Below are 23,064 nucleotides of genomic sequence, written 5' to 3' on the forward strand. Positions count from 1 at the left end.
GCTTCAAGGAGAGGCTTGTTGTCCAAAGGTGAAGCCCCTTTTCCAGAAGAGGAAGCCTAGCCGCTCTGGAACCCCTTCCCTTCAGCCCGGAGCAGCTGGACCATGAGCCCCCCAGGTGGGACACAGGGGTTCACAGACCTCCTCTGTCTCGTCCAGCATTGTCTTCCCTTGGAGGCTGGCCCGGGCTCCCCGCTCTGGGGCGCTGCTGATCCTGGGTCACTTTCGCTTGCACCCGACAAGAGAGGGTCCCGGGCTACGCCGCGTCACCACCCACGCTGCCTCTCTCCACAGCTCTACCTCCTGACCCCCGCCCCCCACCAGGGTCTGCCTGGCTGACCTCCTCCACTCCCAACCTCCCAACCCCGCAGTTGGCTCCTGCGCACGCTTCGGCCTCACAACCACGAACTGGGGCGTCTCGGCCTGCGAGCTGGGAGGCGTCTCCAGGCTTGAGGAACCCGAGGGGGCCTCTAGGCCTGAGACGGAGTGCGGGCGTCCCCCAGCAACGCCCCGCCGCGAGATCCCGCGGATCAGGGCGTCCGCTGTGGGTATGCGGATGGGCGGGTCAGAGCCAGGCCAGAAGAGGGAACCTGGGAGGGGGTCGGGCGGACGTGCCGTGAACGGAACAGAACCGTGGGCCAGACTGAGCGCGGGCCGCGCGGGGTTCAAAGGCGAGAGATAAAGCGCAGGCAAAAGACCGGCTGCTGGATCTCCGCCAAGCGCGCCTCCTGGCCGGCCTCGGGGGCGGGCCGGGGGTGGGTCGGGGGCGGGCCGGGGGGGGGCGGAGCTAGGCCCGGCCGGCGGCGCGGGGCTGGGGACCAGCAATCGGTCTCGTTGGCGGAGAGGGCCGAGCCCCGCCAGGACCCCGCCAGGACCCCGCCAGGACCCCGCGTCCCGCCCGGGCCAGCCTCGGCCCCGCCCCCCCAGGCCCCGCCCCTCCAGGGCCCGCCCGGGTCCCCCCACCCCAGCCTACCGCCGGGCCCCACGGCAGAGGCCGCGCTGGGAGCAGAGTCCGGCGGCCGCGTGCGGGGTGCGCGCGCTCCTTCCTCTCCGCGTCCGCCGCCCCGCCCCTGCCGTGCCCCCAGGTAAGCGAGCGCCCCGCGCCCCGAACGCCGCGGGAAACGCCACCCTCGCGGCGAGCCCCGGCCCCGCCTCCGCGGCCATGGCGGCCCCGGCCCCCATCACCCCGCCCGGGACGGCCTCTCGGGGCTTCCCATCCGGTCCCAGGCCCGGGCCGCCGCCCCTAGAGAGATCCGCTTCCCCGAGGGTCGGCGCGCCGCGAGCGCGGGGACGAGGCTGCGAAACGGGCCGGAGGGAGTCGGGGCGAGCCGGCGCGGCGACGCGGGGGAGTCCGGGCGTGTGAATGCGAGCGGCGCGCCGCGAGTGTGGGTCGGGCACCAGGGAAACCATGCGGGGTACCTGCTGGGCGCCACCGACGTGCCCGCGCCTGGGATGCAGCCGGGGCCCTGACCTCGCATCCGGGCTGCGTAGACGGTTAGCCACCGTGTAAACAGGCTGCGATCACTCCAGCCCGCGCCGAGTGCGGGGAGGACAACACCTCGGGGAGATGGAGTAAGGGTCAGGGAGCGATTCTCCGAGAGGGTGTCATCCGGTCCTGAGTGGACCAGCCCGCGAGGGCTTTTGAGGCCCAGGAAGCGACAAGATTTTGAGGCAGGGCCCAGCGTGGTGTGTTTGCAGGGCAGAAAAGAGGCCAGCTTGGCTGGAGCTCGGGGCGGGAGGCTTGGAGGTGGGAAGAGGTTGGCCCGCGCCTCGAAGATGGCGGGGAGTGAGTGGATTCCATTCTCAAGTCTGGGGGGGTCACGGGGGGCGGCGCAGAGCAAAGTGAATAACCCGGTTCTGCGGTGTCTTAGGAAGAGCCCCTGCTGTGCGCGGGAGGGATGGGAGGAAACCCGGCAGGAGGCTGCTGGTTTGGCCCCCACCGGAAGGGGTGGTGGAAAGGGGGTGACGCGGGGAGGAGGGGTACGTTTTGGCAGAAGAACATCCTCTGTGTTCCCTGCCTGCTCAGAAGTGGGGCGTGAAGGAACCCGAGCGGAGATTTCTGGAGCTGGCAGCTGGGAGTACGCACGGGCCTTTCCTTGTTGAGATGGGGAAACTGAGGGAGACGCAGGTGGGGTGGGGCTGTCGTGGCTGAGTCTGACTTGCAAAACCTGTGAAATGCCACCTGACCGGGGAGGCTTCCGGAGACGGACTCCACACCCAGGCAAGGTCTCCCTCCGCCCAGTGCAGGGGTCAAGCTGGCTCCAGTCTAGTGACCTGAATCTCTTTTAGGGAGGCTTCGGGAGAAAGACATTCTGGAGTGTGGGGTTGCCTTTGAAGGTCCCAGGGTCCCCAGGCTCCACTCAGGCCCGTTCCAAGAGCAGCTGCCGTGAATAAACGTGGCTGGGGCATGGGTGCCAGGAGACTCACTCAGCACACCTGAGTCCCCACAGGCCAAGCTGGGACCTTCCTTGCCTGCTTTCCCAGCTCACCTGCTCCCAGTGGAGGTGTCTTGAGAGGGGAGCGAAGAGGCGGTAGAAATGAGCTGGGACACTTGGTGGTGGAACTGGCCTCGTGACCTCCGGGGAAAGTTTTCCAAGCTTCAGTTTGCCCATCTGTAAAATGGGTCAGTAGAACCTATCCCTGGGAGTGTTGTTCTGATCCAAGGAAGCCTTGGCTAGGAAAGGACTTGGCTGATCCCAGTGACGGCCTCTGGCCTTGAGGGACTGGGGGAGGGCACCAGAGCCAGCAGGAGTTCACAGCGTAATGAGCCCCCATTTCCTGCTCTGAGAAATGGGGGCGCTATGTAACTGTGCCCACCTCCAGACCAGGGCCTTCTGCAGATGGAGTGAGTCAGGCGTGTAAAGTGTTTGGCTGGCCCAGCGCCTGGCTTGGAGTGATCACTCGGCACAGGAGCCCCTGAGCTAGTTGGCCAGGAGGTGAGGGGGAGACAGGAATGGGCCTCCCACCACCCTCAGGATACCTACAGGAAAGCAGGCGCCCGGGGACAGTCTCCTTTTATCTGGGCACCACAGGCTGTCCTCTCTCCTGCTGTCTGGAGGCTGCCTCTGACCTTGTCCTGCCCGCAGGCTAGTGACTTCACCTCCTGCTTCAGCTGCTTCTGTAAAATGGGACTAATAGCAGTCATCACCGCAGAGGTGAGCTGCAGAGGTGAGCACAGCTTGGGGCTGCTAATAAGCACCTGAATGCTAATAAGCATCCAGATACCTGGATGTCTGGGGGGAGGGAGCCCGGAGGAGTGTGGCTGGTTCATCCCGGGGTGAGCCTCCCCAGGGAAGACTTCTTGGAGGAGGTGATCATTGGTGGGTTACTAAGGATGATTCAGAATGAACAGGGCAGAGAGACCAGGGTACAGAGATGTGGAGGAGCTAAGAGACCAGCCCGGAAGCAACTCACTGGTCCAGATGGAGGTGGGGATGAAGAAGTGTTGGGATCCTGGAGAGAGTGCTGGTGGGGGTGGTGGAGCAGAGGCTGATTGGAGAGCAGGTGGTTTATTGGGGAGCAGGCTCAGGTGCGTCTGAAAATTGTGATGTTGCTAGACACCCAGGTGGATGCGAGGTGCAGGGTGGGCTTTGAAGAAGCAAGCTTGGAGCTTGGGAGACATCCCCACCTGGGGGGAATTGGGCAGAGAGAGGGCACAAGGAAACAGTAGGTGGCAAGCCAGGAGCCAGGGAGCAAGGGTTTCAAAAAGGAGGAAATGGTCAGCTCAGCTGCATTTCTGAATCCTCTGCTTGAATAATTCAGTGAGAGAGGTCTTCCTCCCTTACTTGGCTGTCTTGCCCACTCCACCCCAAGCCATTCAGAATGGGCCTTTCTTTGCCACACTTTGAATGGGCTCAGACCAGAGTGGCATAGAGGAGGTCTTTCTCCTCCTTCAATCTCGACCTCATACCTTTGTTAATATGAGACGGTCCCACCAGTTCCCCACAATGAATGCGCAGGAGCTCAACTCTCTCCCTGCCCCATCTTGGGCTCCCAATCCCATCTTTTGCTCCAGGATCCCATGACTGTGAATCTGAGGAGGGGCCAAGCCCGTGCCATCCACACCCTGGAGAGAGCCCCTCTAGCCTGTGCTTGTCCCCCCCTCCCTGCCCCCACCTCTGTCTACCCCCGTGTCTGTCATTTATACATGCCGCACATATGGGTGTGAAACTTGGATGAGGAAGAGCCAGGTGGACATCTGGAGGAAGGGCCGTCCAAGCAGAGGCACCAGCATGTGCAAAGGTCCTCAGGCAGGAGCTGGTCTGGCATGTTGGAGGTATAACAAGGAGGACAGCGTGACTGGATCGAAGTGAGCAAGGGGGAGCATGGGTAGAGGGGCAGATGAAGAGAGCGAAGGTCTCAGGGGGGCCCAGTCCAACGACAGCAGACCCTGGGAGGGTCCTGGCTTGAAGGGTAAGAGGGTGGAGCCCCATTGCTTTGCAGTTTGCGGGGTGCTTTGTCCCCTAAGTGCAGGGGTCATTCCAGGAACCCTGGTGGCCCAGGAGGCTGGCAGGAGGAAGAAGAGAATCCACCCCTTTTCCCGGTGGGCAAGTCTACCCCTTCCCATGATGGGAGCTCCACTGACCTTGAAGACTTCCCTGAGGAAGTGAAGCGTCCAGGGAGAGAGCACAGGTAGGGGGTACGGAGGCAGGGAGAAGACTGCAGGAGGAGGGGGTGGGCAGCAGCAGTGACGCGGTGGACAGGCCAGGCAGGGCACAGAGCTCAATATGGAACAGGATGCTCTCAGGGAGGGGACAGAGATGGCAGGTGGCAAAAACCAATGCAACTGTATATCAAGGATGGTCCCACCATTAGCCTGCCAACACTCCCTTTTCAGGTGGAGGAAAAAGGACCCAGCCCCCCACTCCCTGCATGCATGTGGGCGAGGGCCTGGTTGCCTGGATCTTGTCCCCCTTCTCACCCTCGCCACTGACCCAGGCGTGTCCCCAAACCTTAGCAGCTTCAGATGCTTTAATGAGAGGATGCAGACACTTGGACTCTGGAACAGAAATCGGTGGTCCCGCTGAGCCAGGGCCCTGTGGCTGCCACTGTTCTCCCCACCCCACCCCTCTCCAAACTGGGGATGGGTGCGCCTAAGGGCAGCTCCCTTTGGCCCCGGCTCAGCTATGGCAATGATCCTGGTAGGCACCATGGAGCTACAGCTGGAGCGAGGGAGACTGACTCCCCTCTTATTATTTTTTTTTTTTTTAAAGATTTTATTTATTTATTTGACAGACAGAGATCACAAGCAGGCAGAGAGGCAGGCAGAGAGAGAGAGGGAAGCAGGCTCCCCGCTGAGCAGAGAGCCCGATGCGGGACTCGATCCCAGGACCCTGAGATCATGACCTGAGCCGAAGGCAGCGGCTTAACCCACTGAGCCACCCAGGCACCCATGACTCCCCTCTTAGATTCAGGGGACAAGGACAGAGACAGAAGGGGAGAGTAGGCAGGACAAGCTCTGCAGACTTCAGCCTCTGGATCTCATTTTTCCATCGGTGATGTTGACTGGGGTGGGCTTTAATATAGGGCTGTCACCTCCCTGCCCTCACGTCTTCCACATACCCCTCTGTTCAGCCCTGTGGGCTTCATCTGGATCACTTGAAGCTACTGCCTGTGGCCCAGCCTCAGGGCCTTTGCACAGCCTGTTCCCTTTGCCTGGAGTGGTCTATGCCCATGGCTTCCTCATCTCTTTTCTCAAGCAACACCTTTTTTTTTTTTTTTTAATATTTTATTATTTATCTGACACAGAGAGAGAGCCAGAGAGCGCAAGCTGGGGAAACAGCTGGGGTGCAGAGCAGGCTTCCCACTGAGCAGAGAGCCCGATGTGGGGCTCTATCCCAGGACCCAGGGATCATGACCTGAGCCGAAGTCAGATGCTTAACCGACCGAGCCCCCCAGGCACCCCTCAAGCATCACTTTTTTTTTTTTTTAAGATTTTATTTATTTATTTGACAGACAGAGATCACAAGTAGGCAGAGAGGCAGGCAGAGACAGAGAGGCAGAAGCAGGCTCCCAGCTGAGGAGAGAGCCCGATGCGGGGCTCGATTCCAGGATCCTGGGATCATGACCTGAGCCGAAGGCAGAGGCTTAACCCCCTGAGCCACCCAGGCGCCCCAAGCATCACCTTAAGGAGACCATCCTGACCTTCCCGTTTAAAATCACAGCCCCCGCTGCCCAATTCCTGATCTCTTTTCCCTATCCTGTTTTTCTCTCCACTATGGAGCATAGTGAAATCAATTAATAAAATGTACAGTATTTGCCACCCCTAACCCTCACCCTGTCCTGGACCTCAGCTCCAGGCACACAGTGTGCAGCAATGACAAGGAGGCAGCCTTTGGAGACGGATGGAATAACCTTTGAATCCCAGCCCCCTGCCTTCTCCTCTGTGCCCTTGGGTGATTCTGTGCCTCAGTTTACACAGCTGCAAAATGTGGATGACAGAAGCAGTTGGTGGTAATTTAGACCCTGAGGCAGGACACTTAGAACTTTCCCCCACACAGTCCTAGAATTTTCCACAAACGTGTTAAGAGTGGGGGGAGGGGGGCAGAGCCTTTCTAAGGAGGTCCCGTTTTTTCCCCTCTTCATAGATTTCAAACCTTTCACTTTTGAATAAGAAGGAAATTTTTTTTAAAAGATTTTATTTATTTATTTGACAGACAGAGATCACAAGTAGGCAGAGAGGCAGGCAGGAAGAGAGAGGAGGAAGCAGGCTCTCCGAGGAGCAGAGAGCCCAATGCAGGGCTCGATCCCAAGACCCTGGGATCATGACCTGAGCCGAAGGCAGAGGCTTTAACCCACTGAGCCACCCAGGCGCCCCAAGAAGGAAATTTTTTTGATATACCATGAACCCCGGGCAAATGCCATGACCCTTTAGGATGCTTCATTTCTAACACCGAGGTCCAGTTTCTCCTCCACTGAGAGTTGGGAGGTCTGTAGACTGAGGCGGTTCCCCGGGGGGAGGGGGGGGGTGCCAGGTTATACCCATGCCTGTGCTTCCTCTAGGGTCGTTCTTCCTGGCAAAGGACTAATGGTGAATTTTGACACTTGTAGCCTTTTTTTACACCCTGAAATTTATATAACTCCTGAGAAATACTGCGATGCAGGGAATAGGAATTGCTCATTAAATCCAAGAGTCTGTGGGACGGGCTCAGGGAACGAGGTCTCTCGCTTACACACCTGAGTGGTTGGTCCCATGTTCGTTGAAGCTGGCCATTGGGGCTGCGGATTTTCAGAGCACTTCCCAGGGAGCGTGGGGCCGGGGGTACCCATCAGAGCCTTGGCTTTGGCATTGATGACATGTCAAAGATGCTTGCAGTAACTTCTGGATTGAGACAGGAGCAAGCCAGAGGGCAGGAGCTGCTTACCAGTTTCAACCTGTTTCAACCTTGGGCGGTAGAGGTAGGACCAAATGAACACACTGATTAAACTTCTGGAAATAGGTGAAGAGGTCGTGCCTCGGGACCTTGGGAAATCCAACCGGTACATAAGTCACTTGCACAGCATTGCTCAAATACTGCCTAGAGATCGGGCGGAGAATATTTAGAAACCATTACTACGTGGACATTTGAAGCCACTGGCTTTCATCTGGAGTAAATCGTTCTTGCCCAGGACACACAGACTGGATGCCTCTATTATTCCTGAAATATTCTGGAAGCGCTGCCCTTTGTACATGTCAGTAGTATCTTCTTCGTAGCCTGTGAAGGCATTCTTCATTGCCTTACCTGTGCTGATGTAACCTGGGTCTTGTCTTCTGAGGAGGTCTTGTTGGAACCGAGGCCTGAGTTGGAGCTGACAGTGGACACAGCCAGGAATCGAACCCCGTTGATTGCCCTCCCAGAGCCCCCCGCCCCGTTCTTTGGGAAGATAGATAGAGATACATCGTTACAAGGCAAAATAAAGCAGACGGAATGGAGAGCCCATGGTGCAGCCCGGAAGTCTGGGAAGGCTTCCTAGAAGCCACAACCGGCAGGCTACTTACTTTGAAGGGTTGGAGGAATGGCGAATAGTGACTCAGGCCGAGGAGATATCCGGGGATTGCATTAGAGTGATGTTCCTGAAATCCAACTGGACCCTGGGAATCTGGCCACGGACCCTGGCTGAGAACCATGGATGTGGGTGGGTGGTGTCTGCAGGAGGTCCCTGGGGGACCAGGTCGGGGGGATGGGGAGGGGAGGCTTGTCCTTTGAGCTGTGTGCTGCTGAGGGTGGGGACGAGCACTCAGCCTGCCTGTGCCCCCCAGCTGAGTCTGTGTGCTTCCCATCTGAGAGGAGGGGCTGCCCTCCACGGTTGGTCATGGTCATCATCAGAGAGGAAGTGCAGCTTGGCCTCTAGTTACGCAAACACCTCTAGTCCTTAAAGGGCCCACGGACAGCCTGGCATTCTGGCAGCAGGGGCCCTTCTCTGCTCACCCCATGAGGTTTGGGACCCCAGCCCAGGCCCCCAGAAGGCGACCAGTGCTCACAGGCACCCCGCACAGGCTCCATCCCCTTTCTAGGCAGGCAGACAGGATGGTGAGAGTTTCACAGAAGGGGCTGCTGGCCAGAGACCACCCCCCCAGGAGCAGATCTGCCCAAATAGGTGGACCTGGGTTTCACGGTTGGCAGCTGTGTGATCTGGAACCTGGACAGGGGCGTGGGCCCACGTTTAGAAGCATGGCAGTCGGGGCAGGGAGGCAGTGCCCGGGGGGGTGCTGGGGCTCCAGATCCCTCGAGGCCCTGCCCTTCCCCATCATCACCCCTTTTTGTGTTCAGAAGGCACCTTCTCGGAGTCCCACATCTGGAATTCGCCCACAAGGGCTCTTCTTGGCCCCACCCACCACTGGGCTGCATATCCCCAAATTCCTGCCCAGGCAGGGAGTTCCCAGATCAGTTGCCCACCCCAACATCCTCAACCCCCCTGCCCTTGAAGATGTCCCTACTCCGCTCTGTCTCAGCCACTGAGGAGCTCTTGGGGAAACATTTCCGTCACCTTTGAAACCCAAGGACAGCCCACGCTCAAGGAGGGGTCACAGAATTGGCTCCCTTCTGGAGACCTCGCAGCCTGAGCCGCCCACGCCCCCACTGTACCTTAAGGCCTAGGTGACAGGCACTTGCCACCCTCCCCTTCAAACCAGGAGAGCTCTGGCCGACTAGACTGGCAGCCTCGCCAGTATCCAGCTCTGGTCAGGACTGAATGTCATCTTGTTTTCATTGTATCTGTCTTATGGCTACTGTTGGACAGTGACATTGACTTTCTCTTTAGGAGAGGGAGGGAAAGTTTCTTCTGAAAATAAACATGCTTAAAAACAAAGCGAGCCTTTTGGAGGAGATTGGTGGGTGCGTAGCGCGCAGATGGGAGAGGCTGGAGCCGACCAGTGACCGGGCTGTGGGAGGGATGGAGGGGAGGGCCCCCAGTCCGGCCCAGGGACACTGGGCAGGGCTTCCTGGCCAACGAGGGTGAGAACAGAGTCTTGAAGAAGCGGAAGACATTTGGCAGGCAGAAAGGGGGAACAGCCCGGGCACAGTGCTGTGGGGGGCAGAAACGTTTGTAGGATTTCAAGCCAAGGCTGTGATTCTTAGGTTAGAAGGGCAGCCTGGGCAAAACCCAGAGGCTGGGAGCCCAGGGAGGAAGCCCCAGTTAGTGACATGAGAGGGGAGGGCGTCGCTGTGGGCCATGAGTGGGAAGGGACCTGCTCGGTGGTCACGTGGCAGGCGGACACCGTGGCAGCAGGCGAGGAGGGGCCGAGCGGCCCGGCTGTGTGCAGTGGACTCCGGGACAACTCCCAGATTCCTGTCTGCAAAGGCTGGGTGGAAGGTGGGACCTTGGCCAAGAAGCCCTGGGAGGAAGAGTGCACACTGTGGTGCAGGGTGACTTGATCTTGATCGTGGTGTGTCTGGGCACGGAGCAGTCAGGTGCTCCTGGCTTAGCAGGTTTGTTGGGGGAGACACCTGGGAGCTGCGGGAATTGGAAACCCACCGTGCGCCTGTGCCCGTGGCAGATCCCAGGCGCGTGCGATTTCTAGGCACAGCAGATGGCATTGGGGGTCCAAGACTGGATTGGGGGCCAAAGGGGAGGAAAACCAGCGTGGATTAGAGACAAAACAGCAGAGAGGGGCACCAGGACGCTACAGCTCTTGGAAGGAGGGGCGGACAAGGGGTCCCATATGCAATGGGGGGTCATGAATACATAGACAAAGAATTGGCCACTGTGATTAGCCATGGAAGTGGGGGGCATGTGTCCCCAGGGAACTAGGCAGAGTGCAAAGCAGACAGGTGGAGATGGAGTGGAGCCCGGGCTCAAAGTCAGGTTCTGCTTTCCAAGAATGCCAGAGGAGCTGCAGAGGAGCTGAGGTTCCATGAGCCTGGGTCCAGCTGGGATGCCTAGTGGTATAGAGCAGAGTTCAGATGCCAGCTGTGTGACCCTGGGTAGATGACTCAGGGTCCCCGAGACTCAGTTCATCCATGAAATAGGGATGCTGGGGCACCTGGGTGGCTCAGTGGGTTGAGTGTCTGTTAATTTCAGCTAAAGTCATGATCTCAGGGTCATGAGATCAAGCCCAGTGTGGGGCTCTGTGCTGGGCATGACGCCTTCTCAAGAGTCTCTCCCTCTCCATCTGCCCCTCCTCTTCTCCCCCCCCTTCCCCACCGCACACGCATTCTCTCTTCTTAAAGGAAAAAGGAACTATGTATGCCGATAGCATCTTCCTCAGGGCATGTCTAACAAGATTTCCGAGGTAGGAAGGCAGGGCACTTGGCACAGGGCCTGCCGTGGGTAAACCTCTCTGGGTGGCACCTGGCATAGTACCAGCACCCCAGGTACGTTGGGCAATCCCTGCTACAGGTGTGGGCAAGGCCTGCTGTCCCAGAAAGCAGCCTGGCTTTTGGGGCTCCTTGGCCGTACCTGAATCTGCCTCCATCTATGCCGTCACCAGGAAGTGGCAGAGGGGCCCAGTGGCCAGCTGGTGGGAAAGAGTAGGGCACATGTTAGACCAGGTTGGGTGGAGAAGGTGCCATCAGAGTGCAACCTGGAACCCACAGTTGTCTCCGCCCTGGAAAGTGGGTAGTGGCATTGCTGGAGGGGATGATGGTGTTTGGGAATCGGTTTCATAATGATGAGCTGGGGTGGGGAGCTGGTTGACAGCTAATGTCACTTCTGAGCCCATATCTCCTCCACCAACCACCCCCTCGGCAGAAACCTTTATTTTCCTTTTGTACTAATATGATTTTCTGTTTAAAAAGTCACCTTTAATGTTTACACTCACTAGACTCTTATTCAACCCTAAAACCTTATCAACCTTAAAATCTTATTCAACCTTAAAAGGAAGGACATTCCGGGGGCACCTGGGTGGCTCAGTGGATTAAGCCTCTGCCTTTGCCTCAGGTCATGATCTCAGGGTCCTGGGATCGAGCCCGGCATCAGGCTCTCTGCTCAGCGGGGAGCCTGCTTCCTCCTCTCTGTCTGCCTGCCTCTCTGCCTACTTGTGATCTCTGTCTGTCGAATAAATAAATAAAATCTTTAAAAAAAAAAAAAAAAAAAGGGAAGGACGTTCTGACACCTGCTACATACAATACATTATGCTCTGTGAGGGACACCAGACACAGAAGGACACACTGTACAGTTCTTACAGGAGGGACCTAGAGTCGTCAAATGCATAGAAACAGAAAGCAGAGTGGAGGTGACAAGGGTCAGGGGTGGAGGAGTGGGGAGTTAGTGTTTAATAGGGACAGAGTATCAGCGTTACAAAATGCACAACGTTCTGGAGACGGATGGTGGTGATGGTTGCCCAATGATACGACCATACTTAATACCACCGATCTGTACACACAGAAAGAGTTAAGATGGTATATTTTTATGTTATTTGTATTTGACCACAATTTAAAAATTAGGACACCTGGTGGCTCAGTTGGTTAAGTGGCTGCCTTTGGCGCAGGGCATGATCCTTGCATCCTAGGATCGAGCCCCGCATCAGGCTCCCTGCTCAGCAGGGACTCTGCTTCTCCCTCCCCCGGTCTTGTGTTCTCACTTGCTCTCTCTCTCTCTCTCTTTACCTCTCAAATAAATAAAATTTTAAAAAATAATAAATCAATAAAAATTTATGTCGCTGTGAAACATTCCTTGTAAAAATCAGTGAATCACAAAACAAGCAGACCAGCTCCTCCCTTCCCTGACTTCCTGATGCAATAACTCTGAGCATAGACTACATCCTTATGGCCTATTTCCGTGAGTTCATGTACATATATGTAGCTGTGGGAAAAAATACAGAGTCTTCATAGGCTTTAAATATTTTTTCCTGCCACGTTCTTCTTCTTTTCTCTTGTTGGGCCTGTTAGATCTTCTGATAGTCCCAAAGGTCACTGAGACTGTGCCCGTTTTTTTTTCCCAATTGTGGTAAAACATACAAAAGATAGAATTTACCATTTTAAAAAAAATTACCATTTTAACCATTTTTAAGTGTGCTACTTAGTAGCCTTAAGTCCCTTCACAGCATTGTGCTGATGGCACCACTATTTCCAGATGGCGCTTGTTTTTTTTTTTTTTTTTAAGATTTTGCTTTTAAATAATCTCTACACCCAACCTGGGGCTAAAATTTACAACCTTGACATCAAGACTCACAGGCTCTACCAGCAGAGCCAGCTAGATGCCCCAAAGTTGATTTATTTATTTAATTTTCTTTTTAAAATCTCTATACCTATCATGGAGTTCAAACTCACGACCCCGAGACCAAGAGTTGCATGCTCTTCTGTGTGAGCCAGCCCAGCCCAGCGTCTCCCACATGACACCTTTCTTTTTTTTCTTCCTTTTTTTTTTTTTTTAAAGATTTTATTTATTTACTTGACAGAGATCACAAGTAGCCAGAGAGGCAGGCAGAGGGTGGGGGAGCAGGCTCCCCTCCGAGCAGAAAGCCCAATGTGGGGCTCGATCCTAGGACCCTGATATCATGACCTGAGCCGAAGGCAGAGGCTTAACCCACTGAGCCACCCAGGCGCCCCACCAGATGACACATTTCTATTCTATCTTTGTTTTTTCTTCTCTGTTCTTCAGTTTGAATATTTGCTATTATCTATCTCCAAATTTGTTAACTCTTCAATCATCTCTGATTGCTATCAAGCCCACGTGTGATTTTGTAATTGCAAGTATTGCATTTTTGCAGTTTTAGAATTTACATTTGGTTCATTTTTTTACCTTTCCACTGAGGTTTCTTTTTTTTTTTTAAGATTTTTATTTATTTGACAGACAGAGATCACAAGTAGGCAGAGAGGTAGGCAGAGAGAGAGAGGAGGAAGCAGGCTTCTCGCTAAGCAGAGAGCCTGATGCAGGGCTCGATCCCAGGACCCTGGGATCACGACCTGAGCCGAAGTCAGAGGCATTAACCCACTGAGCCACCCAGGTGCCCCTCCACTGAGGTTTCTTATTTGTTCATTCATCAGGAGCTATTTTTTTCCTTTCCATCCTTGAATAGATCATAATAGCTTCAAAATCTGTATCTGCTCCTTCCAACATCTTGGTCGCCTCAGATATTAGTCCCTGTTAATTTCCTTCTGTCTTGAGTATGGCTCGTGTTGTCTTGTTTCTCCAAAGATCAAGTAATTTGGGGTTGTATTCTGGACATCATCAAGATGTTATCGTGGAGACTCTGGATTCTGTTATGTTCCTCTGGAGAGCACTGAATTTTTTTTTTTTTTTTTTAAATCAGGCAGTTAACCTGTCTGGACTCAGGCTCCAAAGTCTGTTGTCCTCATGGTGGGTGGCAGGTGAAATCTCTCTTCCTTTCTTTTAGCCTTAGCTGGCCTGGTTGGAGTCTGCCCTGCACATGTGTGGTTCAGGGCTTAGCAGGAGACGTGCACAGACCTTTTGTGTAGAATTTGGAACTTCCTTTTTCAGACTCGCTCCCTTCCTTCATGTTCCATCCTGTTGTTAAGCAATTGTGATCTGTCTGGGCTCTCCTCATTTTTCAAGCCAGTTTCTATTTCCAGCAAAGAGCAGTACAAATGAGAAACCCACCTCCCATATGCCAGGTATAGACTCCCCTCCAACTACTACCTCTTTGGGGTCACTCTAGAGCAGTACTGCCTGGTAGAACTTTCTACAAGGATGGAAATGTTCCATACCTGCACAAATCTGGTGGCCACAAGCCACATGTGGCTCTTGAGCAGAGAAATTTTGCTGTGTGCAACTGAGGAATTGAATTTGAAATTGTGTTTCATTTCAGTTCATTGCAATTCAGATAGTCCTATGCTGCTGGTAGCTACCATGTGGGGACATCACAGCACCCGGGCTTTCAGGTAGTCTCTTTTTGTATGTTGGCCAGGGTTTCTGGTTGTCTCCAGTGGGGCTGGTCTGAAGCTGACTCTGACTTGAGTGGAATCCGAGCTCTCCTGGTGCTTTTCCATTGCCTAAATGACGTATGGGGCCATTAGTGGCTCCCCGCATTTTGCTTTTATTTTATTTTTTTAACTCCCTGAGCCCCCATCCCACTCACTCAAGTCAATGAGCATAATGTTCCTCCTCTTTTTTCCCCTTTGGTGATTTTTTTTAAAAAGATATATTTATTTATTTCAGAGAGAGAAGACATGAGCAGGATGGGGAGAGGGAGAGAGAATCCCAAGTGGACTCCAAGGTGCAGAGCTGTACGTGGGGCTTGATCTCACGACATCAAGAGCATTACCTGAGCTGAAACCAAGAGTCAGTTGCTTAACTGCACTACCTAGGTGCCCCTCCTTTGGTCGTGTTTTAAAATTAATAATTGGGGGCACCTGAGTGGCATAGTTGGTTAAGCATCTGACTCTTGATTTCAGCTCAGGTCACGATCTCAGGGCCATGAGATCAAGCCCCCCATTGGGTTTCGTGCAGGGCATGGAGCCTACCTAGGATTCTCTCTCTCCCTCTCCCCCTCCGCCTTTCAAAAAAAATTTAAGTGTTGTAAAATACACGTGACATAAAACTTACCATCTTGACCATTTTTGAGTGCACAGTTTAGTATTGATATATTCACATCGTTGTGCGTCCCTCTCCAGAACTTTCTCATCTCCCTAATCTGAGACTCTGTCTCCCCCCCCCCTCCCCCACCCCTGGCACCCACCATCCACTTCCTGTCTCTACAGATATCTCTCTAGGGACCTCCTGTGAGCGGAATCCTACAGTGTCTGTCTTGTTGTGACTAGCTTCCTCAAAGGACATCCTCAAGGTCCATCCATGATGTATTTTCCTCTGCCTTTCGGACTGTAAGATTTCTTCACATGGAGCCCTGAGGTTTCCAGTCCCCGACTGTTAGACATCCAGATTGCAAATTTGCCCTGGACGGGAGAGAGGGATGGACTCCAGAAGGGTACCGGGAAATTCAGGGAGTGATGGATATGTTCATTATCTCGGTTGAGGGTGGCGATTTCACACGTACGTACATAGGTCAGAACACATCAGATCACACACTTTAAAGGTGCACTTTCTTGTGTGTCAAGGATACCTCAAAAAAGCTGTATTTTTGTTTTTATTGTAATGGCCCAAGTGGGCTCCCCTTATCCCCCACCTGAAAGCTTCATCAGTCCCTGTGCTGGTAATAGTCAGCACCTGCCACCCATCCCCTCCCCATCCCCGCTTGCTTTTGGGGCTGAGGACTGCTCCCTTCCCCCTCAAATTCCAAGAGACCTGATCCTCTCTCCTTTCTTGGTCCTTGAAACCTCCCTGACCACCCCCAATACACTAGGTGATGCTGGGGACCCCAGAGGTCTCTCCCGGGCTCTCACTGCCCAGGGGGACACTCAGAGCCAGCAAGCTCTCTAGGCTCCAGGGCTAAAGAAAGCTCCAAAGAAAGACCCAGGGATAGGGCGCAGTGAGAGGGGCAAGGCTGTGGGGGAGGGGGCTCTGCTGTGTGTGGGGAAGGCAGAGCAGGCCTCTTAAGGAGGAAATAGAATCTGACCCAGGTCTTGAAAGGCTAGTGGGAACCAGCCCACTGAAGCAGGGGCAGGCATTTAGGGCAGAAGGCCGAGGGCAGATGCTAAGTCCCGGATGCTGGCGGCTGGGGGGAAGCTCGTGGGTGTCCCAGCTGCTGGGCGGGGCCCTAGGAAGGAGCTGAGGCCATCAGAGTGGCCCACAGCCAGCCCAAGGCAGCTGCAGTGATCCTCATGGCCCCGCTGGTGGCTGTCTTCTTTGGGGGATGGGGGCATTGCCAAGAGGGTGGCCAGCAGGGGTGCAGCTCACCTAAGCCCCCCGGGCCTGCCAAGGGGTGTAGCAGTTAAGAAATCATGTGCTGAGGGGCGCCTGGGTGGCGAAGTGGGTTAAGCCTCCGACTCTTGATTTTGGGCCGGGTTGTGATCTCAGGGTTGTGGGATCGAGCCCCGCGTCAAACTCAGCACAGTGCCTGCTTGTCCTCCTCCCTTGCTCTTTCCCCCACATGCTCTCGTTCTCTCTCTCTCTCAAATAAATAAATAAAATCTTAAAAAAAAAAGAAAGAAAGAAAGAAAAGAGGGGCGCCTGGGTGGCTCAGTTGGTTAAGCCACTGCCTTTGGCTCAAGTCATCCGGGATTGAGTCCCACATCAGGCTTCCAGTTCCGCGGGGATTCTCTTCTCCCTCTGACCTTCTCCCCTCTCATGCGCTCTCTCACTCACTCTCTATCTCTCTCAAATAAATAAATAAGTAAAATCTTTGAAAAAAGAAATTATATGCTGAGCAACTGGTTCGCTGAAAACACAGAGAGGGTGGGGGAGGGGCTTGATCCTGGAGAAAGATTGACAGGCAGAGGCAGGCCTGGGGCGGCTGCACAGAGCCCCATGAGCCCTGAGCCCACTGGTGGTACAGGGCAGCCCCCTCGCCACCCTGGTGAGCTTCCGGTTCCAGCTCTCTCCCTTGCTGGCTGAATGGCCGGTAGCTTCTTGCTTTAAGCCTCGGGCTTCCCAGTTCTGAAATGGGGCAACAGGGAATCTCCTTTACTGGGATCAAGCTGACCTTGCCTGTTGAAACAGAGGGTTTCTTTTTAAGTAGGCTCCACACCCAGTGTGGGGCTTGAACTCACAGCCCCAAGATCAAGAGTCACCCACTCCACCAACTGAGCCAACCAGGAGACCCGGTGGGGTTTTTTTTTTTTTTTTTTTTCTTTTCTAGAAGATCTCACCACCTGCACTGAAGTCCTCACATCCACCCACCTGTCCATGTGTCTGCACTACCCATACCCATTCATTCATCTGCTTAGCACTTAGTTGGCACCCGATGTTGTGCGAGGCCCTAGCTTAGGATACTGCAGTGCCTAAAACAACATTCTAGCCTTCAGGAGTCTTACATCTTGGGGTAAGGCAGAAAAACAAATAATAGATAAGTAGGACAAGAAGGCTGAAGGAACAAAACGGGGTGAGGAGATGGAATAATTCACAGGCTTCTTTGGTAGTGATCTGAGAAGATTTCTCTGAGCTGAGATGTGAATAATGAACACTAGACACAGGGATGTGTAGGGGTTCAGCATGTGCAAAGGCCCTTGGTTAAGAATGAGCTTGGTGAATTGAACACAGCACATGCAAAAGCCCTGGGGAAGGAATGAGCTTGGTGAGCTCTATATAGCACATGCAAAGGTCCTGGGGCAGGAATGAGCTTGGTGAATTAGAAGGCCAGCAAGCAGCCATTGCAAACAGTTGAGTTGGTGGGGTGTGGGAGGGTGTATTAACAGAACCAGAGTATGGAGGGCAGGAGTGTGTCGTCTTTTTTTTTCTTACTTTTAAAAATTATTTAAAATTTATTTAGAGAAAGAAGAGGGAAAGAGAGACTTTTAAGCAGGCCCCACGCCCAGCACAGAGCCTGACACAGGGCTTGATCTCACAACCCTGAGATCATTACCAGGGTGGAAATCAAGAGTCGGACACTCAACCGACTGAGCCACCCAGGTGCCCTCAACAATGTGTCTAAATCTGAGGGGTTGTGGTAGGAGGCAGAGTCCTGGACCTGGGGCCGGGCAGGGAACACCACCGTAGGGATTCTGCTCAGAGAGGTCCACGGTGGAGGAGCCAAGGCCAGCCACAGGGGACAGCCAGGGTCCAGGGCAGGGGAGTCTGTGGCTCTCTCCACACCACCCCCACTTAGCACATCACGTGTTCCCTGCCTGGGCCTCCAGCCACAGGAGTCAGGTGACCCCCGGCAGCAGGCCAGGCTGCAGGAGCCCGGAGGGGTGTGTGTGTGTGTGTGTCCGTTGTCCCTGGGCAGCCCAGACATCTGGAGTCTGAATTGATTTCCTTTTTCACAACCCCGGGCAAGTCGTGCATTCCCAGCTAGGTTTAAAATAAAACAAACCTTCCGTGCACAGCCCTGCTCTGCTGGCCAGTCCGGGTAGCGCTCAGGACTTCCAGGGAGCAATAAGGATCGAGTCAGCTCCCTCAGACCTCTGAGAGGGGACAGGGATCCTCTGCTCATCCTCCCCTCCCGGTATCAGCACAAAGCCCTAATCTCTCTCTCTCCCCAGCGTCTGAGGATATATTTTTAGCCACTCAGAAGGATTATCAGAGTCTGGTTCCCAGGTGGCAGGGGCAGGGCTGGGAGTGAGGCCAAAGAGGCTTCAAGACACAGCGGCCTTGCTGGGAGACTAGGGGCAGGGCAGGGGTGATGGGGGCAGGGCAGGGGTGTGGGGGGTTGTAGGCTCAGGCTGGTTGGGCTGACCAGCCACTCCCTCACTCAGTGAGTCTCCAGATGACCCCTCAGTGGCCCTGGCTAAGCCCAGCCTGAGTTCATGAGCTACAGCTTTAAGGGAAAGCTGCAGAGGTCAGGGAGGTTCTGGGAAGAACCTTCCAGAATCTGCTGCAGGCCAGCACCCCACCTCCCCAGACTGCCCCTCATCCCACCGCCCCTCTCTGCTGCTAATAACATGCAGGTCAGTCCTACTTACCACTCACTCCACTGCCCCATGTGGAAAGGGTTTTTATTAGCCCATTTTACAGATGAGGAAACGGAGACACAGAACAGCCTGCCTGCCTGAGGTTGCTTGCCTGGTGAATGGGTGAGGCAGGAGTCACCTCAGTGTGGTACGGTCCCCTGGGCCCACACAACAAACTGGAAAACAGGCGGTCTGGCTGTACCCATTTTTCAGATGGGGCAGCTGGGCCCAGTGTGGCAGAGTCACAGGAAATGAGCAGAGGAGCTGGGGCCCAAAGGAGAAAAAGGAAAATCGAGGATGAGTGCCACCCTGAGCCTCATTCCTTCCCATCCTCTGGGAAGGAGGGGTCTGTTGAGGGTCGGGTGGAGGAGGACAAGAAGTCTGGGCCTTGCTGGTCGTGAATGTTTAGTAACAGCCGCACATGAGTCCCTCCTGTGTGCTAGGAGGGGACAGACAGACAGACAGGTTGGAGAAGGGGTAGGGCTTCCAGGGCTGAGACCTCTGCAGTCAAGGTGGGTCAGTCTGACGTGGACGCCAGAAAAGGCCAGGCTTGCTTCAGCTGGGGGGACTGGGGCTCCAGGCTGGTCACGCATTCTTCCTTCTCCACCCCGTGCTGTCTCCAGAGAGCCTCCGTGATGAGCTCCCAACCTCACAGTGAGTGAAGCAGGACTGGGGGAGTGTGTTTCAACTAAATCCAATCAGGAGCTACCTCCAGGAGGAAGCAACAAATGAACTGGGTTTTGAGGGATGCCTAGGAGTTTGCCAGACAGACAGGGAAGGTGTATAAGCCCTGTGGAGACCGTTTCATGTTCTCAGCACCCAGCATAGGGCAATAAGTATTCAATGGGCATTCTAGGCAGAGGGCAGCACTTGTAAAAGGGGCTGTGTGAAATCCTCTGGTGTGGTGGGAGCCAAAAGTGTCAGGCAGTGAATGGGGGCCTTGAGAAGCCCAGGACGTCAGTGGAGCCTGAGATTGGAAGATGCCCTTAGTCTTGTGTGTTCCCCCTTGTCTCTGAAGTTCATCACAACTTGCCGGTGGCACAGAGGTGGTGGGTCTTCATCTGGGCATCCTTGAGTGGGGGAAGCATATGGGGTAGGGCGCCGGGACTCCCAGGTATCTGCCACAGCTCCGGCTGGCTGGGGGCTTTCCTGGGACTCCTTGCCTATTTGCATCTGCACTGAGCAGCAGAGGGAGGGAGGTCTGCTGAGAAAGTGGGAGGAGGCTAGAGGTACCATGCGGTAGATGTGGCTCCAGTTGGGAAGTGGGAATGCCAGGCTGGGCATGCGCCCTCAGGTGGAGGTGGGGGGTGGGGGGGGGGGGGGGGGGGGGGGTGGTGCACCAGATCAAGCCAACCTTGCCTGTCAGTGCAGCTAGTTTCTTGTAGAGCAATCAGCCACCCAGGCAGAAGACTCTGTGCCCATCTGTCCCTTCTGTCTGGGCCATCTGAGCCTGCTGGGTCTAGACTAGCCGCTGTCATATACCCTTGACCGTTTGTCAGGCTGCTGCCACTGCTCATCACCTCACTGACTGCCAGATGTGCCCCCCACCACCATGGGGACTGCAGACTGCTCCTTCATCTCCGTCCCTCCCTGGGCTGGTCCATCCCTCCCCATGGACTTGAACGCCAGCCACATGCTGGTTCTGAGACCCAGACTCTCAGAATTTTTCTTTTTTCTGTACTTGACTTGTGATGTTATGATTTATAGTAAGAAATAAATATTTGGTCTTTGTCTCCGGTCTCACACTGAGCTCCTAAAACCCTTGGAATTTCCAGCGATGGGGGTGATCTAGGTGTCCTTTGTTAGGTTGACATGGCCGACTTTGGGAAAGCCTCTGGGGCACCAGGGTGAGGAGGCTGGTTGTCAGGGAAGGCAAAGAGTGAAGAGAGAGAGAATAGAAATTTAGTGCAGCCCCCTCCCACCTCCAGGGAGGGGAAGGGGCTGCAGGCTGACTCATTGGGCAGTGAGCAATGATTTAGTCGAGCATGCCTTTGTAATGAAGCCTCCCCAGAAACCCAAAGGGCGAGGTTCAGAGAGCTTCTTGGTTGGTGCGTGCATGGAAATTTGGGGAGAGTGATGCACGTGGAGGTGGGGGGCCCCTCCCCTCCACCTTGCTGTCTATGTCTCTTCCATTGGGCTGTTCCTGAGTTGTGTCCTTGTCTAATGAACCAGTGACCTAGTAAGTAAAACGTCTCTCCGAGTTCTGTGAGCCACTCTAGTGAATTACTCAAAACCCCCAGGAGGGGGTCGGGAGTCCTCTGGTTTACAGCCAGTTGGAAAGAAGCACAGGTGATGATTTCATTTAGACACACTTGGAGGCTGAAGTGGGGGGACAGTCTCTGTAGGACTGAGCCCCTTACCCCGTGGGATCTGATGCTGTCTCCAGGTCCAGTGTCAGAACTGAGTTGAGTCCCATGGACAAGCCCACATGGTGGGATTGGATTCAGAATGGTGGACTTTTAAAATGGAGGCATTTTCATTAGCAGGAGAAAAGGGCCCACATCAGAGATGGATGACTCAGTGAATTTCCTCAGCCATAAGAGCACTGGCTCAGATCAGGAGACTGAACGTGCCAGCCTTAGGCAACCCTACAGGGCCCCTCTGGTCACTGCCCGTCCCCAAGGCAGCCGCCTGTCCCGATGCCCAGCAGTGTGGTCACGGAATAATGCTCCCTAAAGACGCCCACGTTCTGATCCTGGAGCTTCGTGTGATGAAGGGGGCTAGAGGTTGCTGATGAGCTGAGCTTGGTGTGGGGGCTGACCCCGGATTTCCCGGTGACTCAGTGTCATCCCAGCGGTCTTTATAAGAGGGAGGCAGGAGGGTCAGAGAGAGAGATGTTGGCTTGGAAGACAAAGACCGGACCTTCATCCAGGGAGTGCAAGTGGCTTCTAGAAGCCAGAAAAGGCAGGAACGGATTCTCCCCCGGAGCTCCGAAGGAGCCCAGCCCTGCCCAACCTTGCACTCAGCCCAGCAAGACCCCATTTCAGACTCCTGAGCCCCAGAACCGTGAGAGAACACATCTGCCACTGCGTTAGTGGTAACCTGCGACAGTGGCCGCGGGACACAGATGCCGCCATCCTCGGTCGGTTTTGCCTGCTGTTGAACTTGATAAAAATGGAATTCTGTGTGTGCGTCTCTGCCCCACATTGGGCTCTCTGCTCAGCGGGGAGCCTGCTTCCCCCTCTCTCTCTGCCTGCCTCTCTGCCTACTGGTGATCTCTCTCTCTCTGTCAAATAAATAAGTAAAATCTTAAATAAACAAAAAAACAGGGGCACCTGGGTGGCTCAGTGGGTTAAAGCCTCTGCCTTCAGCTCAGGTCATGATCTCAGGGCCCTGGGATCCAGCCCCACATCCGGGTCTCTGCTCCACCGGGAGCCTGCTTCCTCCTCTCTCTGCCTGCCTCTCTGCCTACTTGTGATCCCTATCTGTCAAATGAATAAATAAAATCTTTAAACAAACAAACAAAGAAGTCTCTGGAAACCTGCCCCTCCTCTCCACCCCCTTCCAGTGGACAGCACCTCCTTCTGGTCTCCGAAAGGCCTCCGAAAGGAAGCCACTTCCCACGAGGTTGCCAGCACCCCATGGCTTGTGTCCTTATCTAAAATAAAACCAAGGGCCACAGAACCTCCGAACATCACGGGTGGGAGTGGAAAATGGTACAGCCCCCCCCCCCGCCCCCGAAAACAGTTTGGCCGCTGCTTATGAAGTCAGATGGGTGGCTTCCCTGTGATCCAGCCGTCCCAGCCCTCCAGGCTGACCCGGGAGATGTGTCTGCTCGCAATCGCTGTGTTCCTAATCACCCCAAATGGGAAGCATTCCAGTTGCCATCAACAAGCAGATGGTACATATCCACGATTTGGGGGCGGCGGGGGGGAGCTGCCAGTAGATACTGTGACACACGAATCTCAAAACGGTTCCCCAGAGCGAAAGAAGCCAGACACGAAGATGGAGTGTGTGATTCTGCTTATAGGAAGTTCTAGCGCAGACAGGATGAATGCATGGTGGGAACAAAAGTCAGGAGCGAGGTTACCTTTAGCCGCAGGAGATGGAAGTTGACCGGAGAGGGGCACGGAGAGCTTTGTGGAGGGAGGAGGGGAATGTCCGTGGTTGGAGGCTGCGTCACGAGACTGCCTGTATTTGTTCGAACTCCGCAACCGTAAGGTGAAGGATTTATGCATTTCGCTCTAGCAGATTTTATCTTGAAAGAAAAAAAAAACCCATTAGCAAATATTGAAGCCTAGCT

At 54.7% G+C, this 23,064-nt stretch overlaps 1 protein-coding gene across 1 annotated transcript in view; it reads left to right on the forward strand.

Annotated features, from left to right (window-relative positions):
- The first annotated feature begins 977 nt into the window (after positions 1-977).
- The window catches only part of LOC111161793 (ceramide synthase 4), a 32,012-nt gene continuing 9,925 nt past the window's right edge, over positions 978-23,064 (forward strand). Inside the window, exon 1 of the mRNA XM_022525753.1 lies at positions 978-1,082. The gene's annotated coding sequence lies outside the window, so the exon portion shown is untranslated. The remainder of the gene's footprint in view (positions 1,083-23,064) is intronic.

The sequence above is a fragment of the Enhydra lutris genome, unplaced genomic scaffold (genome assembly GCF_002288905.1).
Source record: "Enhydra lutris kenyoni isolate GAN:26980312 unplaced genomic scaffold, ASM228890v2 scaffoldscaffold86, whole genome shotgun sequence".
Lineage (NCBI taxonomy): Eukaryota > Metazoa > Chordata > Mammalia > Carnivora > Mustelidae > Enhydra > Enhydra lutris.